The sequence below is a fragment of the Carlito syrichta genome, unplaced genomic scaffold (genome assembly GCF_000164805.1).
Source record: "Carlito syrichta isolate Samal-C Ts95f unplaced genomic scaffold, Tarsius_syrichta-2.0.1 Scaffold308777, whole genome shotgun sequence".
Lineage (NCBI taxonomy): Eukaryota > Metazoa > Chordata > Mammalia > Primates > Tarsiidae > Carlito > Carlito syrichta.
In genome coordinates, this window is record NW_007252873.1 from 378,225 (window position 1) to 396,065 (window position 17,841).

The following is a 17,841-nucleotide window of genomic DNA, read 5'->3' on the forward strand; positions in this document are numbered from 1 at the left end:
ACAAGTTCTCAGGTACCTACAGGATAACAAGAACAGTTAACATTTATATCGTCATCATTCCAGAAGGAAAGAAGAGCATAGACAAAACTGGAAGAAAAAAAATGAAATAAAAAATATTTTAAAGATAATAACGACTGAAATTCCCCACTTTTGAAAAGTTATAAACTCGCAGATTCCAGAAGCTAAGAAAACTTCAAAAGGGATAACCCCAAAAGATTCATCTCAAGATATATAATAATTAAACTTCTGAAAGATAAAGACAAAGAAAACATTTTAATAACATATTACTTATAGTGGAACACAAATCTGAATGACAGCAATTTTTCATCTGAAAAAGAAGGGTCAAAAAAAGTTGGCACCACATATTTCAATAAAGGAACTGCCAATTATAAATTTTATATCTGCCAAAAATATTCTTCAAAAATAAAAGGGAACTAAAGACATTTTTAGGCAAAAGAAAAAAATCTAAAAGAATTTGTCATTAGTACACCTACCCTTATATAGTGGCTAAGTTCTCTTTAAAAAATGAAATGACATGAAGATATGAAATGAGGAAAGCTTGGAACTTCAAAAAGGAAATAAGAACTTTGCAATGGTAAAATTAGGAGTACAAACATAACAACAGATAAAATAGTTTATCTTCATGAATTTCCTAAATTATAGTCAATGGCTGAAGCAAAAACTGTAGCATAATCTGATGGGATGTTTAATGAATGTTAAGAAAATTAAGACAGCTATATTTAGAAAGTGGGAAAGTAAAAGAAATTAAGCGAAAGTAACAATTCTACATTTCACTTGAAGTAGTAAAATATTGATACCAGTAGACCGTGATCAGCTAGACACGTATATTGAATACTTAAAGCAATCAGAAAGAAACTGTACAAAGTGATATACTTAAAAACACTATAAATAGAGATACAATCTAAAAAATGTTTATGTAACTTCCAAGAAGGCAATAAAAGAGAAACCAAAAACAAGAGACAGAAGAAACAAACAGAAAACAATAAAATGGCAGATTGTCATCCCAGTTTATTAATAATTACATACAAGCTTATTCATCAAAATGAATTGATTTCACTATATGTTAATTTAAAACAAATTAATTAAAAAGTGGATAGGCAAGCCACAAACTTGGACAATATATTTGCAATATTTTGATGTGTGTGTGTGTGTGTGTGTGTGTGTGTGTGTGTGTGTATGTGTGTGTTTGACAAAGACATATTCATTGTATTCAGAATACAAGTCCTACAATTCCATTTTTAAAACTAACAAAATCAGTTAAAAATGCACAAAAGATTTGAACAGACACTTCATAAACAAAGATATGCAAATAGCTAAATGGCATATAAAACGATGTTTGACCTCATTATTTATCAGGAAAAGAAAATTAAAACTCCAATGAAATAACCCTAATTACCCACAAGAATGGCTATGTCAAAAGGACTGACAGCACTCCAGTAACAGTGAGCACACCTGACACCAAAACCTCGGTTTTTAATGCCATTCTCCATTCAACGGAGCCAGGGTATCTTAGAGAAATGGTTGATTCTAGATTTCTAGCCGGAAATATGCCAAATGAGTCTAGAGCATCTTATAGCACCAGAAAGTAAATTATTATTCAGAAAAAGAATACAACAAATACAGAGATATGTCAAAAAGACACAAGTGCCAGCTAAACAAGTTCCCAATGTCCCTAAGCTAGAATAATTTGAGCAACAAAATAAAGTACAATTGTATTATAAACTCAAAGTATAAAATAAATATCTAAGCCGGGCTCTGTGGCTCAGCCTGTAATCCCACGCTTTGGGAGGCTGAGGTGAGTGAATTGCCTGAGCTCGCGGGTTCACGACCTGCCTGGGCAACTTGGCGAGACCTCATCTCTACAATAAATCAAAAAATCAGCCGGGGGTGGTAGCGCATGCCTGTAATTCCGGCTACTTGGAAGGCTGAGACAGAAGGATCGCCGGAACCCAGCAGGTCGAGGCTGCGGTGGCCGGGAGCGGCCACTACACTCCAGTCTGGGTGACAGGGTGAGACTCCAACTCAAAAAAAATAAAAATAAATAAATAAATAAATAAATATCTATAGGTCCATGCTGATATAAATAAATGACTGAATAGAAAATAAATGGGGGAGAAGACATGAATCTCCTTGTAGATGAATTACAAATCATTTATGTTGATCCTCCACGGCAAAAGAGGTGAAGCATAACTCTATACTCCTAAATGTGGGCTCTCCATGACTTCCTTTCCATAGTGTGGATAGGAGGTAGGAAGGGGGTTGATAGGAATAACCTTACAAGGGAAAAGACTGACAAACACTACCTCAGTCATGTGATCAAGTTAACAACAGTGATATGTCATGTTGATAACATATATCCTTGATATGATATAAAGAAAATGGAATTTTCTCTCTGAGACCTTCCTCTCCCAAACATTTCACCTCAGTATGAGGTGTGACAGTTGAGTTCGTGAACTTGCCCCCATGCGCTTACATTGGCAGCACTGTACAAACAACTTGGTAAGGTTTCATAACTTGGTATGTGATTGTGTTGACATGTGGCAGTGTCTTGCTGAGTGGCATTCATTATTGTTGCTGCATTTTTTTTGTGCCATCATGAGAATGTCGGAGTTTGAATTAGAGCAATGAACAAGCATTAAATGTAATGTTAAACTTGGCAAAAGTGAAAGTGAAATCAGAGGCATGTCAGTCCAAATTTATAGGAATAATGCCATGAAGAAAACAGCAGTGTGAAAATGGATTCAACGATTTTCTAAGGAAAGAGAAAGTGTCACTGATGAAGAGAAGTCAGGCTAACCGGTAACAAGCAAAACTGATGAAAACATTACAAAAATTAATAGAATTGTGCATCAAAATCGTCAGCTGACTGTGAGAAGCATAGCAGACCAAAATAAATAATGATAAAGAAACAGGAAAATCTTTTTTTTTTTTTTTGAGTTGGAGTCTCACTCTGTCGCCCAGACTGGAGTGTAGTGGCCACTCCCGGCCACCGCAGCCTCGACCTGCTGGGCTCCGGCGATCCTTCCGCCTCAGCCTTCCAAGTAGCCAGAATTACAGGCACGCGCTACCACGCCCGGCTGATTTTTTGATTTATTGTAGAGATGAGGTCTCGCTGCCCAGGTGGGTCTCGAACCGGCGGGCTCAGGCAATCCACTCACCTCAGCCTCCCAAAGGCGCGGGATTACAGGCTGAGCCACCGAGCCCAGCGAAACAGGAAAATCTTAACTGAAAATCTTGGCATGAGAAAGTTGTGTGCAAAAATGGTCCCCAAGGAGCTCCTGCATCATGACAATGCACCAGCTCACACAGCACTGTCTGTGAGGGAGTTTTTAAGCAGTTGATAAATAACTGTATTGGAATATTCCTCTATTCACCTGAGGAATGACTTTTTCTTTACCCAAAGGGAAAGGAAATATTGAAAGGCAGACGTTTTGTTGACTTTCTAAAATCAAGGATAATATGACAACGGCTCTGATGGACATTTCAGAAAAAGAATTCCAAAATTGCTTTGATGGATGGACTAAGGCACTGGCGTTGGTACATAGCTTCCCAAGAGGAGTACTTCAAAGGTGACTATAGTGATATTCAACAATGAGGTGTGCAGCACTTTTTCTAGGATGAGTTCATGAACTTAATTGTCAGACCTTGTATAATTATGAGAAAAGTAGTAGACAAATCCCGGTAGGAGCACATTTAACAAAAAAGCAATATTTCTCAAAACCGACAAGGTTATCAAAAACAGGGTATGTCTAACCAATAAGGGAGAGTGGGGAGGGTGTGCTCCGAGAGGAGTATGAGGAGATAACTAAATATAATGATGTTCTGGATGGAATTTTAGAGCAGAAAAAAAGGACATTAGGTAAAAATGAAGGAAATTTGAAAAAGCATGGATAAGTATAGATTTTAGTTAATAATGTATCAGTCTTGTAATAATGTATCAATGCTGTAACAAGCATACCATAATAATGAACAATGTTAATACTATGGGAACTGAGCATTAGGTTTATACACTGGAATATCACACAGTATTTAAAAAACAAGCTACAGATAGACACAAATGTGAATGAGTCTTAAAAGACATGTTGAGAGAAAAAAGTCAAGCATAAAAGCAAGCATATTCTGATTCAATTTATATGAAACTCAAGAAAAAATAAAGCTAATCTATGATGATAGAAATCATAATAGACACCAGGACACCAATAAGGGAGAGGTGGGGAGGGGGTGATCAGGGTTCAGAAATTACCAATGAGGTACAATGTTCACTATTCGGGGAATCGGCCACCTAAGACCCAATCCCCACCACTACACAATATGTACATGTAGCGATCATGCATGTATACACCCTGGATCTAAAATTTTAAAAGTTCAAACATATAAAAATAAATTAATTAAAATACTGGTTACCTTTTTAGGGGGCATCGTATAGACTAGGAAGGGGTAAGAGGATCATTCTGGGATATAAACGTTCTATATATTGATCTGGGTACAGCTCACATGGATGTGTGTGTACATGTATGGAAATTCACTGAGTTATACCCAAAATTTGTGAACTTGACTTCATGTAAGTTCCAATAGAGTACTAATAAGAAAAAAATAAATTACTGTGATTGTTTATTTCCAAAAAAATAAAAACACAGTGATTTAACACAGGGAAGTTTAATATGAAGAATGATTATATTATGATGAAAGAGTAGTGATGTTTCAAAGCTTTATATTTTACCCTACGTCTGAGGAACATTGCCCATGGAAGAACAATCTTGGAAGGGTTCCCTCTCCCCAGGGCTGGGTTTCAGATGTGATTGGAGAAGGCACAGTTGAACCAAATGGGTGGAAAAGAAGTTGACTGGCTGCTGGGCCACAGCTGGTCTGCAGTTATAGGAAAGCAGAAAGCAACTCTCTGGTGCCATATTGAAGCCCTCTGTGTTACAGCTGGGAACCCCAGGAGAGCTCTTTCCTCCTGCAATGTCCTAGCATCCTCTGCTCAGAAAGCTTAACTCAGGCCAAAATGCTTCAAAGCAGAAATGCTTAAAGAAGCTCCATTTCAGTATCACAGAGCAGATATCGAAGAGTGAATTTGATTTGATGCTAAGAGGCAATAAATTGATAACTGGTGCAAGATATTATAAAAATAATAAAAATGAATGAAATCTAGAATTTAAAAGTAAATATAAAAAAGAAAGTAAGGCACTTGGTACAAGACCAAGCATGTTGTAAATAGTGCATAAATTGTTATTGTTACTAATGCTGTTTGATGGTTGTAATTATGACAATTTAATTTCAGACATGTGTCCCTCTGGGAAAATAGAAGAAGCAGACAAAAATGACAAAACGGTTTTTCCTCATTCTCTTTATTTTATTTAATTGTAAAAGTAACAATATCCATTGTAAAAATATAAAATTAAATAGAAATGCGTTAAGTGAAACACATGAAATTTTTATATCCCACCATCGGTCTCACTCTTCTTTCTAGGAGAAATCATGGTTAGCCCCAGGGAGCAGGCCCTTTTCTTTGTACTTGAACTATTCAAATTATTAATAATATTGAATACTTTATAATACTAATATGTATTGGACATGGCTCTAAGTCCTTTACAAATATAAGTTCATTTAATTCTCATAGCAACCCTATGTTGTTGATATATTATTATCTTCAATATATGAAGAAACTCAGACATTAACATTTAAGGAACAAAGATGTGAGAAGTCAGGTAAAGAAAAAAATGTCAGAACATATTGAATAATAGGAAAAGCATGTACAGACTCCACAAGTTGGTGATAATTGAGCAAAGATTTGAAGAGGTGTAGATTTAGACATGTGGCTAATTGAGGAAGAGGGTTCTGGGCAGAGGGAACAGGCACAGCAAGAGCCCTGAGTGGAGAGAGCACATCTGTGAGGTCTGGGAACTCCAGGAGAGCAGAGTAGCTAGAGCAGAAAGAGGGAGAGTGGTCCTTGGACAGGTACCGTCCATAAACTTCTCTGCAAAAAGCTTGTCCTGACACGGGGAGGAAGCACTTAGAAACTTCTATAGCAATTTGACAGATTCATTTCAGGTCTGTTTAATCAAATACTACAAAATTGGGGTGTGCATATTTCTATATCTATTTTTGTGTTTTTTACTTTTATTTTTTGGTAATTCGCTTTTATCACATTTTACAAAAATTTTGGCTCATGATGATTCAGAGAGTTTTTGTCTTTCTTTTTGTGTGTTGTGTTTTCTTAGTGATATTTTACCATATATAGTCTTGTGATACCTAGAGATCTTGCTAAGATGCAGATTATTTTCAGAAGTTCTGGTGCACAGCCTGGGATTCTGCCATTTTAATAAACCCTGGGTAAAACTGACCCTTCAAACTCGGAGAGTGGCAAGTTTAAGAATCACTGTAGGACTGGGCTGAGAGTAGACAGTAGGGGAGCTCAGGGAGAAACAGGGAGGGTAGTTAGAAAGTTATCGTAGAAATGCAGGCAAGAGGTGATGTTGTCTCATATTATAGTAGCAACAGTGGTGATGGTAAGCAGTGGTTAAATTGTAGGTTTGTATGAAAAGTATTGCCAAAATGATTTCCAGATGTCTTGAGTATGGGTATGAAGGGAAGAGAGAAGTCAAGGATGACTCTAAGGTTTTTAGCATAAGCAAATGAAAGAATTTTGTCAACGGCTAATGAGTAGAGGGGCTAATCCCGACAACAGAGCCTGAGATGGTAACTATTTCATCACAGTCACTTTCTAGAAGTATTGCAAGCTGTTGGAAAACATCCAGAAGACAGATTTAAGCTCTGTCTGTATATAAAAACACATATAATAAGCCATGATACGTACAACTATAATCTGAATTCCTTCAAATCAACAACAGCTTTTACCATTTCCCAAGGGTTTCAGAATCGTCTAATTACATTCTAATTTTACTACCTTTTCATGTAAAAAATAATTGGAAAGTTGGTTACTTATCAATTTTAAGGTTTATGGAATTTATGGAATTTTAATTGGGTAGAAAAGGGAAGCTGAGATTTCACTTGCACTTATCAAGTTCTGATAAGGAGATCTCATGCTACTAGCAAAATGGCAAGCACTAATTTTATAGTTAATTGTGCATCTGTCATAATTAAATATCATTTTAGATAATGTCACAAAGGACTTATGAAAAGTCTAAAACCAAGAATATAAGGAAAACACATTACCACAATTGAATAAGATACTGTGATCCGTTAACATATCTGCTGAGTCACAAAAAGTAAATGGTCCAAATAATCCAGGGCTGAACTATCTGGTAAAATTTCAGGGGTTTTGATCATTAGAACTCCTTAAGGAGTTTTGTTTTTGTTTTTTGAGAGAGATAGTTAACAGATTTTACAACAAAATATATGAGTGAATCAACACTGCGCAGCTAATATTTTTGTATTATTTGTAATATTTGAAAAATATTTTTGTTGTAATGTTTTTACTTAAGGCAAGCTATCCTTTTAATGTAATAAAGTTTGTATAGCATTACCAAATGTTTTCTTTGCATATATCATTTTAAAAGTTGATAACATCATCTCTCTGCCCATATTTACCTCCAAGGAGTAGGTATGCCTCACATTCTGCTCTGTGAATTCAAAGAAGGTCTTTACTTTGCTAAGATCAAAGCACTCTGAACCAAGTAGTTTGATCTCTATATGTTTCTGATTGCAAACTGTGTGTATAATCCTGTGCTCTATAAATATAATGATCTTGTAATAGACCTGCTGAGCATAAGTGGCCAACTTAATGCACACAGCCTGTGAATCTTCATGTTAATTACTTTTGCTCCCAAGCTGTGAGTAGTGGAAAGATCTAGATGGGGGTTGGAATTTTGACTTTATAACTTACTAGGGAAACTTTAACAGTAACTTAACCTCTTTGAGTGTAAGTTGTCTTATCTATAAAGTGAGTATTAAAATATTTACTTCACAAAGTTGTCGTTGTGGTTTAATAAGCTATAAAGACCTTATGAAACTACTTACTCCGTGCCAAGCACATAATAAGCCCACAATAAGTGCTAATTGATTTTAAAATATGACCCAGAAAGAAAATGTATTTGGAATATCAGATCATACTTTAAGGATTGCAAATAAAAGTAGACTGGCCTTCCATGTAGAAACTAAAGAGATGACATCTACTTTGGCAAAGTGGGATTTGAGAAAGATTTTAGCCTGCCTCTTGGCCTCCTTAAGAAATGTTTCTTTTGATTTGATTCAGTCAGTGTGTCCCCTGGCAAAGGTAATCTATTAACTAGGTAACATACAAGCAGGGGTTAGGTTTTTCTTCATAATGAATCCATCCCTACTTGCTATAATCTATTTAGCCAAACTAATAACAAGTAGCAGGGGAAAGCACCAGATATTGCATGTGGAAGTAGGAAGCATGCTCAGGCTAGGGGGAAGGCAAAAAGATTGCTCACTTATCAGTCTCACTCAAGAGCCACCTGTACTGCCAACACAAAAAGTGAGCAAATGATTAAAAATAAAATGTTGGCCACTTGGACAGCTATAAAATAATATCCTATATTTTCCCATAAACACAAAAGCTGCTCAAAAACAAAGTCTATTAATTAATGGGAAAAAAGAACCACCTGTATATATGTTGCAATGCCAGTAGGTGTGCACGCCGGGAATTCCACAAACAAAAAGGCCTGTTTCAGGCTTGAAAGCGTCCCAATCCTGGCTCTCAGCCATGCAAAGAGTGAATGAGTGGACTTGGCAAAGTTTGAGTTCAGGTGAAGGTACAGGCAGGTGCACTGAGCTTAGAGCTGTCCTGGAAATTGGACTGGGTTTGCCAAACTTCATCAGTTTGCAAGTTGGAACTGCTTGGTCTTGCATAACTTTGATTTAAAATGATGATTAATGGACCAGTTTCTGCAGTGGAAAAGAAAAAAAAAGTTAAGAGAAAATAAACTCTCCTAGAGGAAAGTTTAACTCTCCCCTGAAATTGACATTCCTGCAAAACAGCAGCAAGGAATAGTATAAATAGAAATCAAGTAGTCGGAACATGAGTACATACTTTATTTTACTTTATGATTTGTCACCTCAGATTCTCCTTGAGGTAATTTTGTAATCATCATGCTCACTTTTCTGATGTAGAAAATCAAATCATGAGAAGGCATACCCATACCTTTGTTTATTTAATGTTAACTCAATACCAAGCATTTCAGTAATAACTGCCACGTTTGAAGCATTTACCATCTATTTGGGGATTTGACATAAATATCAGTACAAATAAAATAGAGATAATGCTGCCCATCTAATAGGGTTGTCATGAAATGTCAGTAGACAATACATGTTAGAGTTCCTGATACAGTCCCTAATGGACATTAGGTGTTGAGTAAATATTAGCTTTATTTCTAAAACATTGTGTATGTTATGCTTGCTTTATGGCTAGAGTCTGGACCTGTGTAATAGTTTAAATGGATTATCTGGTTCAATAAGAATCAAATGAAGCTCAAGTTTTGTGTATTTGCCCACGAGTAACAGAGAAATGTTTTGGAGGAGCTGAGGAGGAGAAAGGAATGGATTATCTGCCCTTAATATAGAAAATCTGTGTTACAGGTCAACTTGCATGAAGACTTTTCCATTCTTCTGAGGTACTATGACTTCACTTAGAATACTTGCCACTAGTTAATAGGGGAATAGATGATTGCAACACAGGAACACATGTTGTAGAAAACAGAAAAAGGTACCCCAAAAATTCAGCCAAAATGGCATAACAGGATCAAGATTCATGTGCCATCTCTAAATAACAAACAGCAAACAACAAAAGATAGTTTTTAAATGGTTTTCAGAAACTGGATCTCAGACAGCACAGAACAATCATCCTCAAGAGAGGGGAGATGTAAGAATCAGCCCTCTGATTATCCTAACATACTGCCTTGAAAGAGTTTCCAGGTGGCAGTGCAAGGAGGGGAGACCTAATCAGTCTCCCTGACTTGAGATGACATTGTTGGGAGTCCAGAGAGATCAAGGCACTAAAATTTACCCGGCAGAATACCGAAGAAAAAGAAGCTACACAGATAGATAGCTCCAAATATCTGGAGATGGTACCTACTGGGTCTTAATCAGCACATGCATGTAAGGAAATTATCCATGGCCTGGGAAAGAAAAAACAATTATTTGAAGCTTACACAGGGATGGGAATTGTTTGTCTTCCAGTTGCATTTTTCACCAGAGTAGGAAAAACTTTATAATTCAGGGAACAATTAGAGTACCACTGGGTGGAATATTCAGAAGAGTTTTGCCTCAATAGTTAGGCAAAACTAGATTAAAGAATACTTTTGTCCTGACTAACAAAGCTTAAAAGCAAGTTTCAAAAGTATCAGATAATCACTAAGTTATTAGTGTCCCAGAACAAAGTTCAAGAATATTTATAGGAATACAGAAATATTTAGTTAGCAAATGAAAAAAAAATGTATAAACTCAGATATCCAATCAAAAACTACCAGGCATGAAGCAAAGCAGGAAAATACCACCCATAATGAAGAAAAAAAAACTCATCAATTGAAACCGACCAAGAAATGACATATGATATATTTAGTAGTTAAGGATGTTAAAGCATTTATTTATTATAACTGTATTCTGTATGTTTAGGAAGTCAAAGAACAATTTTTTTCTAGACACCTAAAATGCTTGAAAGAGTATTTATACTTGCCGTTGTTCCTTTCTCTCCTCCTGCTTCTCTCAAATCCACTTCAATCAGTTATCATTCATATTTTTTTACACACCTTCTTGCCAAGGTCACCATGACCTCCATGTTGTTTATCCCTTGGACTCGTCTCTGTCTTCATCTTCCTTGACACGTTGATCATTCCTTTATTTCTAAAATTCTTCACTTGCTTTCCAGAACATCACTCTCTCAGGTTTTCTCCTATTTTCTCAGCTACTGCTCTTCAGACCTTTTTGCTTATTTCTCCTTATCTTCTTGATCTTCAAATTTTACAGTATTCCAGAGTTTCGTTGCCAGGTCTTTATTCTTTCTTATCTATATTTATTCCTTAGGTGGCCTCATCTGGTCTCAGGACTAAATGCCATCCATACACTCCCAAATGTATATCTCCAGCCTAGACTGCCCTCTAAACTCCAGATTTGTAATCCAACTGCTTACTTGATATCTTTTCTTAGATTTCTAATAGACATTCCAAACTTGACAAGTAGGAAGCAGTGGATTTCTCTGACCTAACCTGTCCCAACTTTTCTCTGACCTAACATTTCCCAGCTTCCCATCTCAATAAATATCATCCTTCTTCTCAGCCACAGATATGAGTCATCCTTGACATTTTTCTTTCTCTTACAAGTCAGATCTGCTCCATCAGGAAATCCTGATGGTTCCACCTTCAGAACATATCTAGAATTCAATCACTTTCAACTACCCTTTCTGTCCCCTCCCCTATCATATCTAATTTGGATTATTGTCATTTTTTTCTCAAGTGGTCTTCCTGCTTACTTACACTTTGCTCATTTGCAGCCTGTTCTCCACCCAGCAGCCAGAAAGTCTCTATAAATTCAAGTCATAGTGCATCACCTTTCTGCTGAAATTCCTCCAATTCTGCCTGTCTCAAGACAGTAAAACCCCATTGGCTTTACAATGGCTAATAAAGCCCTGCATGGTCTCAGAGCAACACTCCCATTACCACCCAACCTGCCTCAGCCTCCGTAGTTTAGCCTTCCCTCAGTCTGCTCCATTCTGTCTCCTTGCTGGTCCTTAGATCCACCAACATGCTCTCACTGTTGCACCTGCTGTTCCCTCAGCTTGAATCATCTTTCCCTGCTTCTCTACTTCCTTCAAGCCTCTGCTTAAATGTCTCCTTATCAGAGAAGCCTTTCCTCGTGACCCTGGAGAAGCAGCACATTCCATATCTTCTGTTGCTCTAAAATACCTGTTGAATGAATGAATGAATCTTCATTTTCTAATGCAATTTTCTCTTCTAGGAATGAAATTACTAATTCCAAGTTTATGAATATTAAAGATACATGTGACACATTTGAACAATTTATATTCCCATCAACAGAGTACATGACAATGCCATTGTCCCAAGCTTCACCAAAAGTAATTTTATCAATTCTTTTTTCACCTTTAGTAAACTGGTAGACAAAATATTTTCTTTTTATTCATATTTTGGGATTATTTGAATGTTTTCATATGTATATTTGTCAGTCATTTATACATGCAATGTTTATGTGAATTCCTAGACTATGCTCTTGGTTCACTTTTTAACCACTATTTTTCCTATTGGCTTGTGCATTGTATTTAAAGTTGTGTTTAAATTGATGGGGAAAACAAGAAAACAAGAAAGCAAAAGAATGCTTGAGATTATAGAGGCATGGAAGGTTTCTCCTTTTTGTTTTTTTTTTTAAGAGACCTAAATTTGGCCACTGACCACACTCTTCCTTCAGTGACAGACATGGCACAGCAGATGGCAATACAGCTGCTGCTCCTTCCAGTGTAGGCGGCCGGCGTGTGGGGGAACCCCATCCAGGACTTCGCGGACCCTGGACTGAACTTCTCAACGTCTGCAGGGACGCCAAGCACCACAAGGAAAAGCCAAGCCCGGAGGACAAGCTGCATGAGCAGTGCAGTCCCTGGAGAAAGAATGCCTGCTACTCCACCAACACCAGCCTGGAAGCCCACAAGGACATTTCCTACCTATACAGATTCAACGGGGACCACTGTGGTGAGATGGCAACTGCCTGAAAACGGCACTTTATCCAGGACAGCTGCCTCTACGAGTGCTCCCCCGACTTGGGACCCTGGATCCAGCAGGTGGACCAGAGCTGGCGCAAAGAGCGGATACTCAATGTGCCCCTGTGCAAGGAGGACTGTCAGTGCTGGTGGGAAGACTCTCACACCCCCTACACCTGCAAGGGCAACTGGCAAAAGGGCTGGAACTGGACCTCAGGAAATAACGAGTGCCCAGTGGGAGCTACCTGCCACCCTTTCCATTTCTACTTTTCCACACCTGAGGCCCTGTGCAATGACATCTGCAGCCACTCCTACAAAGTCAGCAACTACAGCCGAGGGAGTGGCCGCTTCATCCAGATGTGGTTTGACCCTGCCCAAGGCAACCCCAGTGAGGAGGTGGCAAGGTTCTACGCTGCAGCCATGATTGGGGCTGGGCTTCCTGAGGCCGGGTCTCTTCTGTTCAGCCTGGCTCTAACGCTATTCTGGCAGCTCAACTGATTTCCTTTCACCTTCTGAAACCTGGACATCCCTCCCCTGTTCGGCCCCACAGCTCTTTGCTGTTTATTTGGTTCCTGCTCCGTAGTGGGGCCTCTGACAGCTAGTTTACATAAACCAGACCCTACACACACACACACACACACACACACACCTAAATTTAACTTCCAGAGGGGGCATAACTAATGAACTGAAGACTATATTTCTATTGTTTTCTGGATCATTTAAGTATATATTTGCACTTTGACTTTTCCATAACCTGCTCAGTTCCCACCTTGTGTTATAGAAGGTTCCGAGACAATCACTTAACTTTTCTAATCTTCACTTTCTTCCCTCGTCAAATGGTGATAGCACTACCCTGAAAAAATATTGTGAATATTAAAAATAATCTATATAAGTCTTGGATCAGTGGTATTAACAAAGATGCCTGCTTGGTGCTACTTTTACTATCCACCACAGCCCACCTGGACACCAGGACCCTTAAATGGGCGAAGGATAGAAAGTTTCCAGTCTCAGTGTCGGAAATTCTTAATTCCTGGGGTCCAAGGCCTTCCCCTCAACTCGTCCCAGAATGCTTAGTAGGGTTTTGAATTGTAGGTTTTCCTACAACCTTGAGTTTGTAACTTTACTACATTATATATTAAAATACAAGCAAAAAGAAATAAAGCATGGAAACAAGGAAACAAAAATTGTCGCTTAGTGTGTTTTGAAAAACACTTAAAACTATTTTCAATGTTGTATTCTAAAATTTTTTGTGAGTTACAGCATATACACAGAAAACACCACAAAAATAAAGGTATCATTCAATGAATTTTCATAAAGCAGACGTCAGTGTAACCACCACCCTGGTCAAAAAAACAGGAAATTGCAGAGACCACAGAAACTTTCCCACAGACTCCCTACCTTTAATCATTATTCTTTCTTCCTTCTCAAAAGTAACTACTATCCTGAATTCCAACATTATAATTTAGCTTTGCCTGTTTTTGAGTGTCACAGGAGTCATATGGTATATGCTCCTTCATAACTGACGTTTTTCTCTCAGCATTGTTCATGAAATGTATGTATCCTACAGTAAGTAGCCGTAGCTTATTTTTATTGTTGTATGACATTTTTATTAATATTCCATAAAAGGAATAAAACCATAGATTTTTGATCCAGTCTATTGTTGACTGATATTTGAGCTATTTACAGTTTGGGGATTTTAAAATTAATGTTACAATAAACACTTTTGTATACAACTCTTGGTGTCTCTGTTGTATGTTAATCTAACAATGGAATTGATGGGTCATAGGTTATAAGTATTATCTACTCTTAGCAGATAATACCAAACAGCAGTTTTCCAAGCTGCTGTACTAAGTTATACTCTCACTCACTACATTCTTGCAAGCATTTAATATTGTTGATATCATTACCTACTCTGATAGGTATGCAATTTGGTATTAATTCACATTTTCCTTAAGACCAATAACGTTTTTTAGTCATACTGGCCATTTTTTAGGCTTATTGACCATTTGTACATCTTTGGAAAAATGTGCAAATCTTTTCAATGTTTTTATGGTTGTCCATATTTTGCTTACCAAAATATTCTAATTCTTTTTATACTCATAATACAAAAGTCCCTTATCAGGTATACTGTGACAAATATCTTTTCTCCACTTTGCACGTGCTTTTTTCTTGTACATTTTGATAAACAATTAATTTCAATATGGTTAAATTATTAAATCTTTTCTTCATGGCTATTTCTCTACTGTAGAGAATAAGCACTGTCTCCTATTATCTTCTAAAATAATAGATTATTTATAACATTTATATTTACTATCATCTCTCTAGAATAAGTGTTTGTGTATGGTGTATGATAGAGATCACATTTATCTTTATTGGTGCTCAATTTACTCAGCAAAGCTCAATTTACTCAGAAAGAAAATTTCTGTACTGCTTTGCACTGGCAAATTTGTCATAAATTACGTATCCATGTGTGTTTCAGTTATTTCTGAGTCTCTAGTTTAGTTTACCGATCTATTTATCTATACCTGAATAAATGCCACATTAGCCTAATTTCTGAAACTGTGTACTAATTTTTTTTAAATATTCACTTATTTCCACCAACTTCAGTTTAGGCATCAAGTGGGATTACACTTAAACAGCCTAATGTTACACCACAAGGAACCATTAAAAAGTTAGCTCATACTTAGCAGAAGAAAGAAAATAACAGATAAAAATATAGAAAAAAAAAACAAAATAGAGACCAAACAATAAAAAAATCAATAACATTTAAAATTGCTTTTAAACAAAGAAATTGACAAACTTGACCATTCATATGATCCAGCAATCCCCCTTCTAGGAATATACCTGGTGGAACTCAAATCATTCTACAAAAAAGATACCTAAAGATCTTTTTCTTTCTTTTGTGAATAACTTTTTTTAGAGAAAGTCCTTCCATCTTGCTCTTTATAAGTGTGTCAATTAATCTTAGTTCTATATGTTTCCAATTACATTTTAGAATCAGCATTTCAAGTGATATACACATGTACATGTAAACACAAATTTTTTATGTATTTCATGAGAATATACAGAAACTGTAGATCATATTGTAAAGACATAATATCTTTACAATATCAAATGTTTACAATGATATTCCTATTGTTTTATTTAGGCCTTCTTTTATTTTTATAAATAATGGCTTATAGTTGTCTTTGAAAAATTGTGCACATTCTTAATTTAATTTATTTCTAGATAAATTGTATTTTTAATTTTATTGTGAATGGCATCATTCTTAAAATGTATTTTCTAATTGTTTTTTAGTAATATAGAAAAGCCCAATGAAAATTTTATATTCAATTTGCATTAAACAAATAACCAAATCCACTTATTATTCTAATAACTTGTTTATAATTTTTAAAGATTTTTTTATACATAAATCATGTCATCTGAAAATAATGGCAGTTTTATTTCTAATTTTCTAATCCTTATACCTTTTACTATTTTTGTTCTTTTATTTATTGAATAGAATCTTCCATAGATGGTTGAATTTCAAGGGTAATAGTAGCCATCTTTACCTAATTTCTGATAACAGAGGGAAACCTTTTATTTACATTATTAAGTATTATATTTGCAATGGGTTTTGTACAGACACCATTTACCAAATTAAAGATAAGTTCTTCTGAGCCCATTTTTTTTTTTTTTGAGTTGGAGTCTCACTCTGCTGCCCAGGCTGGAGTTCAGTGGCACCCTCACAACCGCTGCAGCTATGACCTGCTGGGCTCCAGCGATCCTTCCGCCTCAGCCTTCCAAGTAGCTGGAACTACAGGTGCGTGATACCACACCAGGCTTATTTTTTGAATCGTTGTAGAGATAAAATCTCACCAAATTGCCCAGGCTGGTCTCGAACCCCTGAGCTCAGACAATCCTCTCACCTTGGTCTTCCAAAGTGCTGGTATTACAGGCTGAGCCACTGCGCCTGGCCTTCTGATCCCAATTTGCCAAACTTTTAAAAAATCATGAATAAATAACTTATTTTATCAAAAACTGTTTTGCATATTTTATGTGGTGACATTTTTCTTCATAAATCAGAATATATCGTGGTTTACACTGGCTATTTTTCAAAAGGTAAATAACTCAGACTGGTGGATTATCTGTTTTCATAGTTGCTAAAAATTGCTTGCTAATGTTTTGTTTAGGATTTTTCATCTACATTCAGAAATAGAATCGATCTGTATTTTTTCTTCCTTTTATCGTTGACAGATTTTAGTGTAAAAGTTAAGCTGTCTTCATAAAACATGTGAAATGTTTGTTTTTCATTACTCTTGGAGATGTTTGTGCAAGCTTTTTTATTTCTTCTTTTAAATATTTAGTAGAATTAAGTGGTAAACCCTCTTGGCATAGCATTTTCTTTGTTGAAAAGTTTTAAATTCATAATGAAAGATTAAATGTATTTAATAGTTATAGGATTTACATATATCTCTTTCTTTTGTGTCACTTTTGGTAAGTTATTATTTTCTGGGAATATATGCATTTCATGTATAGTTTTACATGTATTGGAATCTAGCTGTTCTTGGTAGTTCCTTATTGTATTTTTATTGTATACAGAATCTTTAGTAATAACCATTTTTTAATTCTTGATATGGGTTATCTGTGCCTACCTTAAATAAAAAATTTTGTACCTTTGCTCTTTGTTTTTCCTAAACCTTTTCTAAACACGACAATCTATGTTAATTAAATATGTATTTTAAATCACTAAGACATTATCATCATCTATGTTAATTAAGTATGTATTTTAAATCACTAAGACATTATCATCATTTTGTAGAGTCAATATTCAGGGAATGTTTTATATAGGCAATAATCATTTAGACTTCTTCACATATCTACCAAATTTTTTGCTCTTTTTCATTGTACTATTTACAGACTTCCATCTGGGATCAAATTTCAGCAACCTGAAACATAAGCCTTAATATTTCCTTTAGTGTTGGTCTGCCACTAATGACTTCTCTTATTGTTTTTTGTCCGAAATACATTTATAATATATTTATTTCACTTTTATTTTATTTATTTTTATTTTTTTATTATAATCAATTTTTTTATTATGATATTGTGGGGTACAGTTAAGGGTTAGGTATACAAGTATGCTTCGTTCAGGCACA

At 36.0% G+C, this 17,841-nt stretch overlaps 1 pseudogene; it reads left to right on the forward strand.

The window, feature by feature from the left end:
- Nucleotides 1–12,428: 12,428 nt before the first annotated feature.
- LOC103268142 lies at nucleotides 12,429–13,204 on the forward strand (annotated as a pseudogene).
- The last annotated feature ends 4,637 nt before the right edge of the window (nucleotides 13,205–17,841 follow it).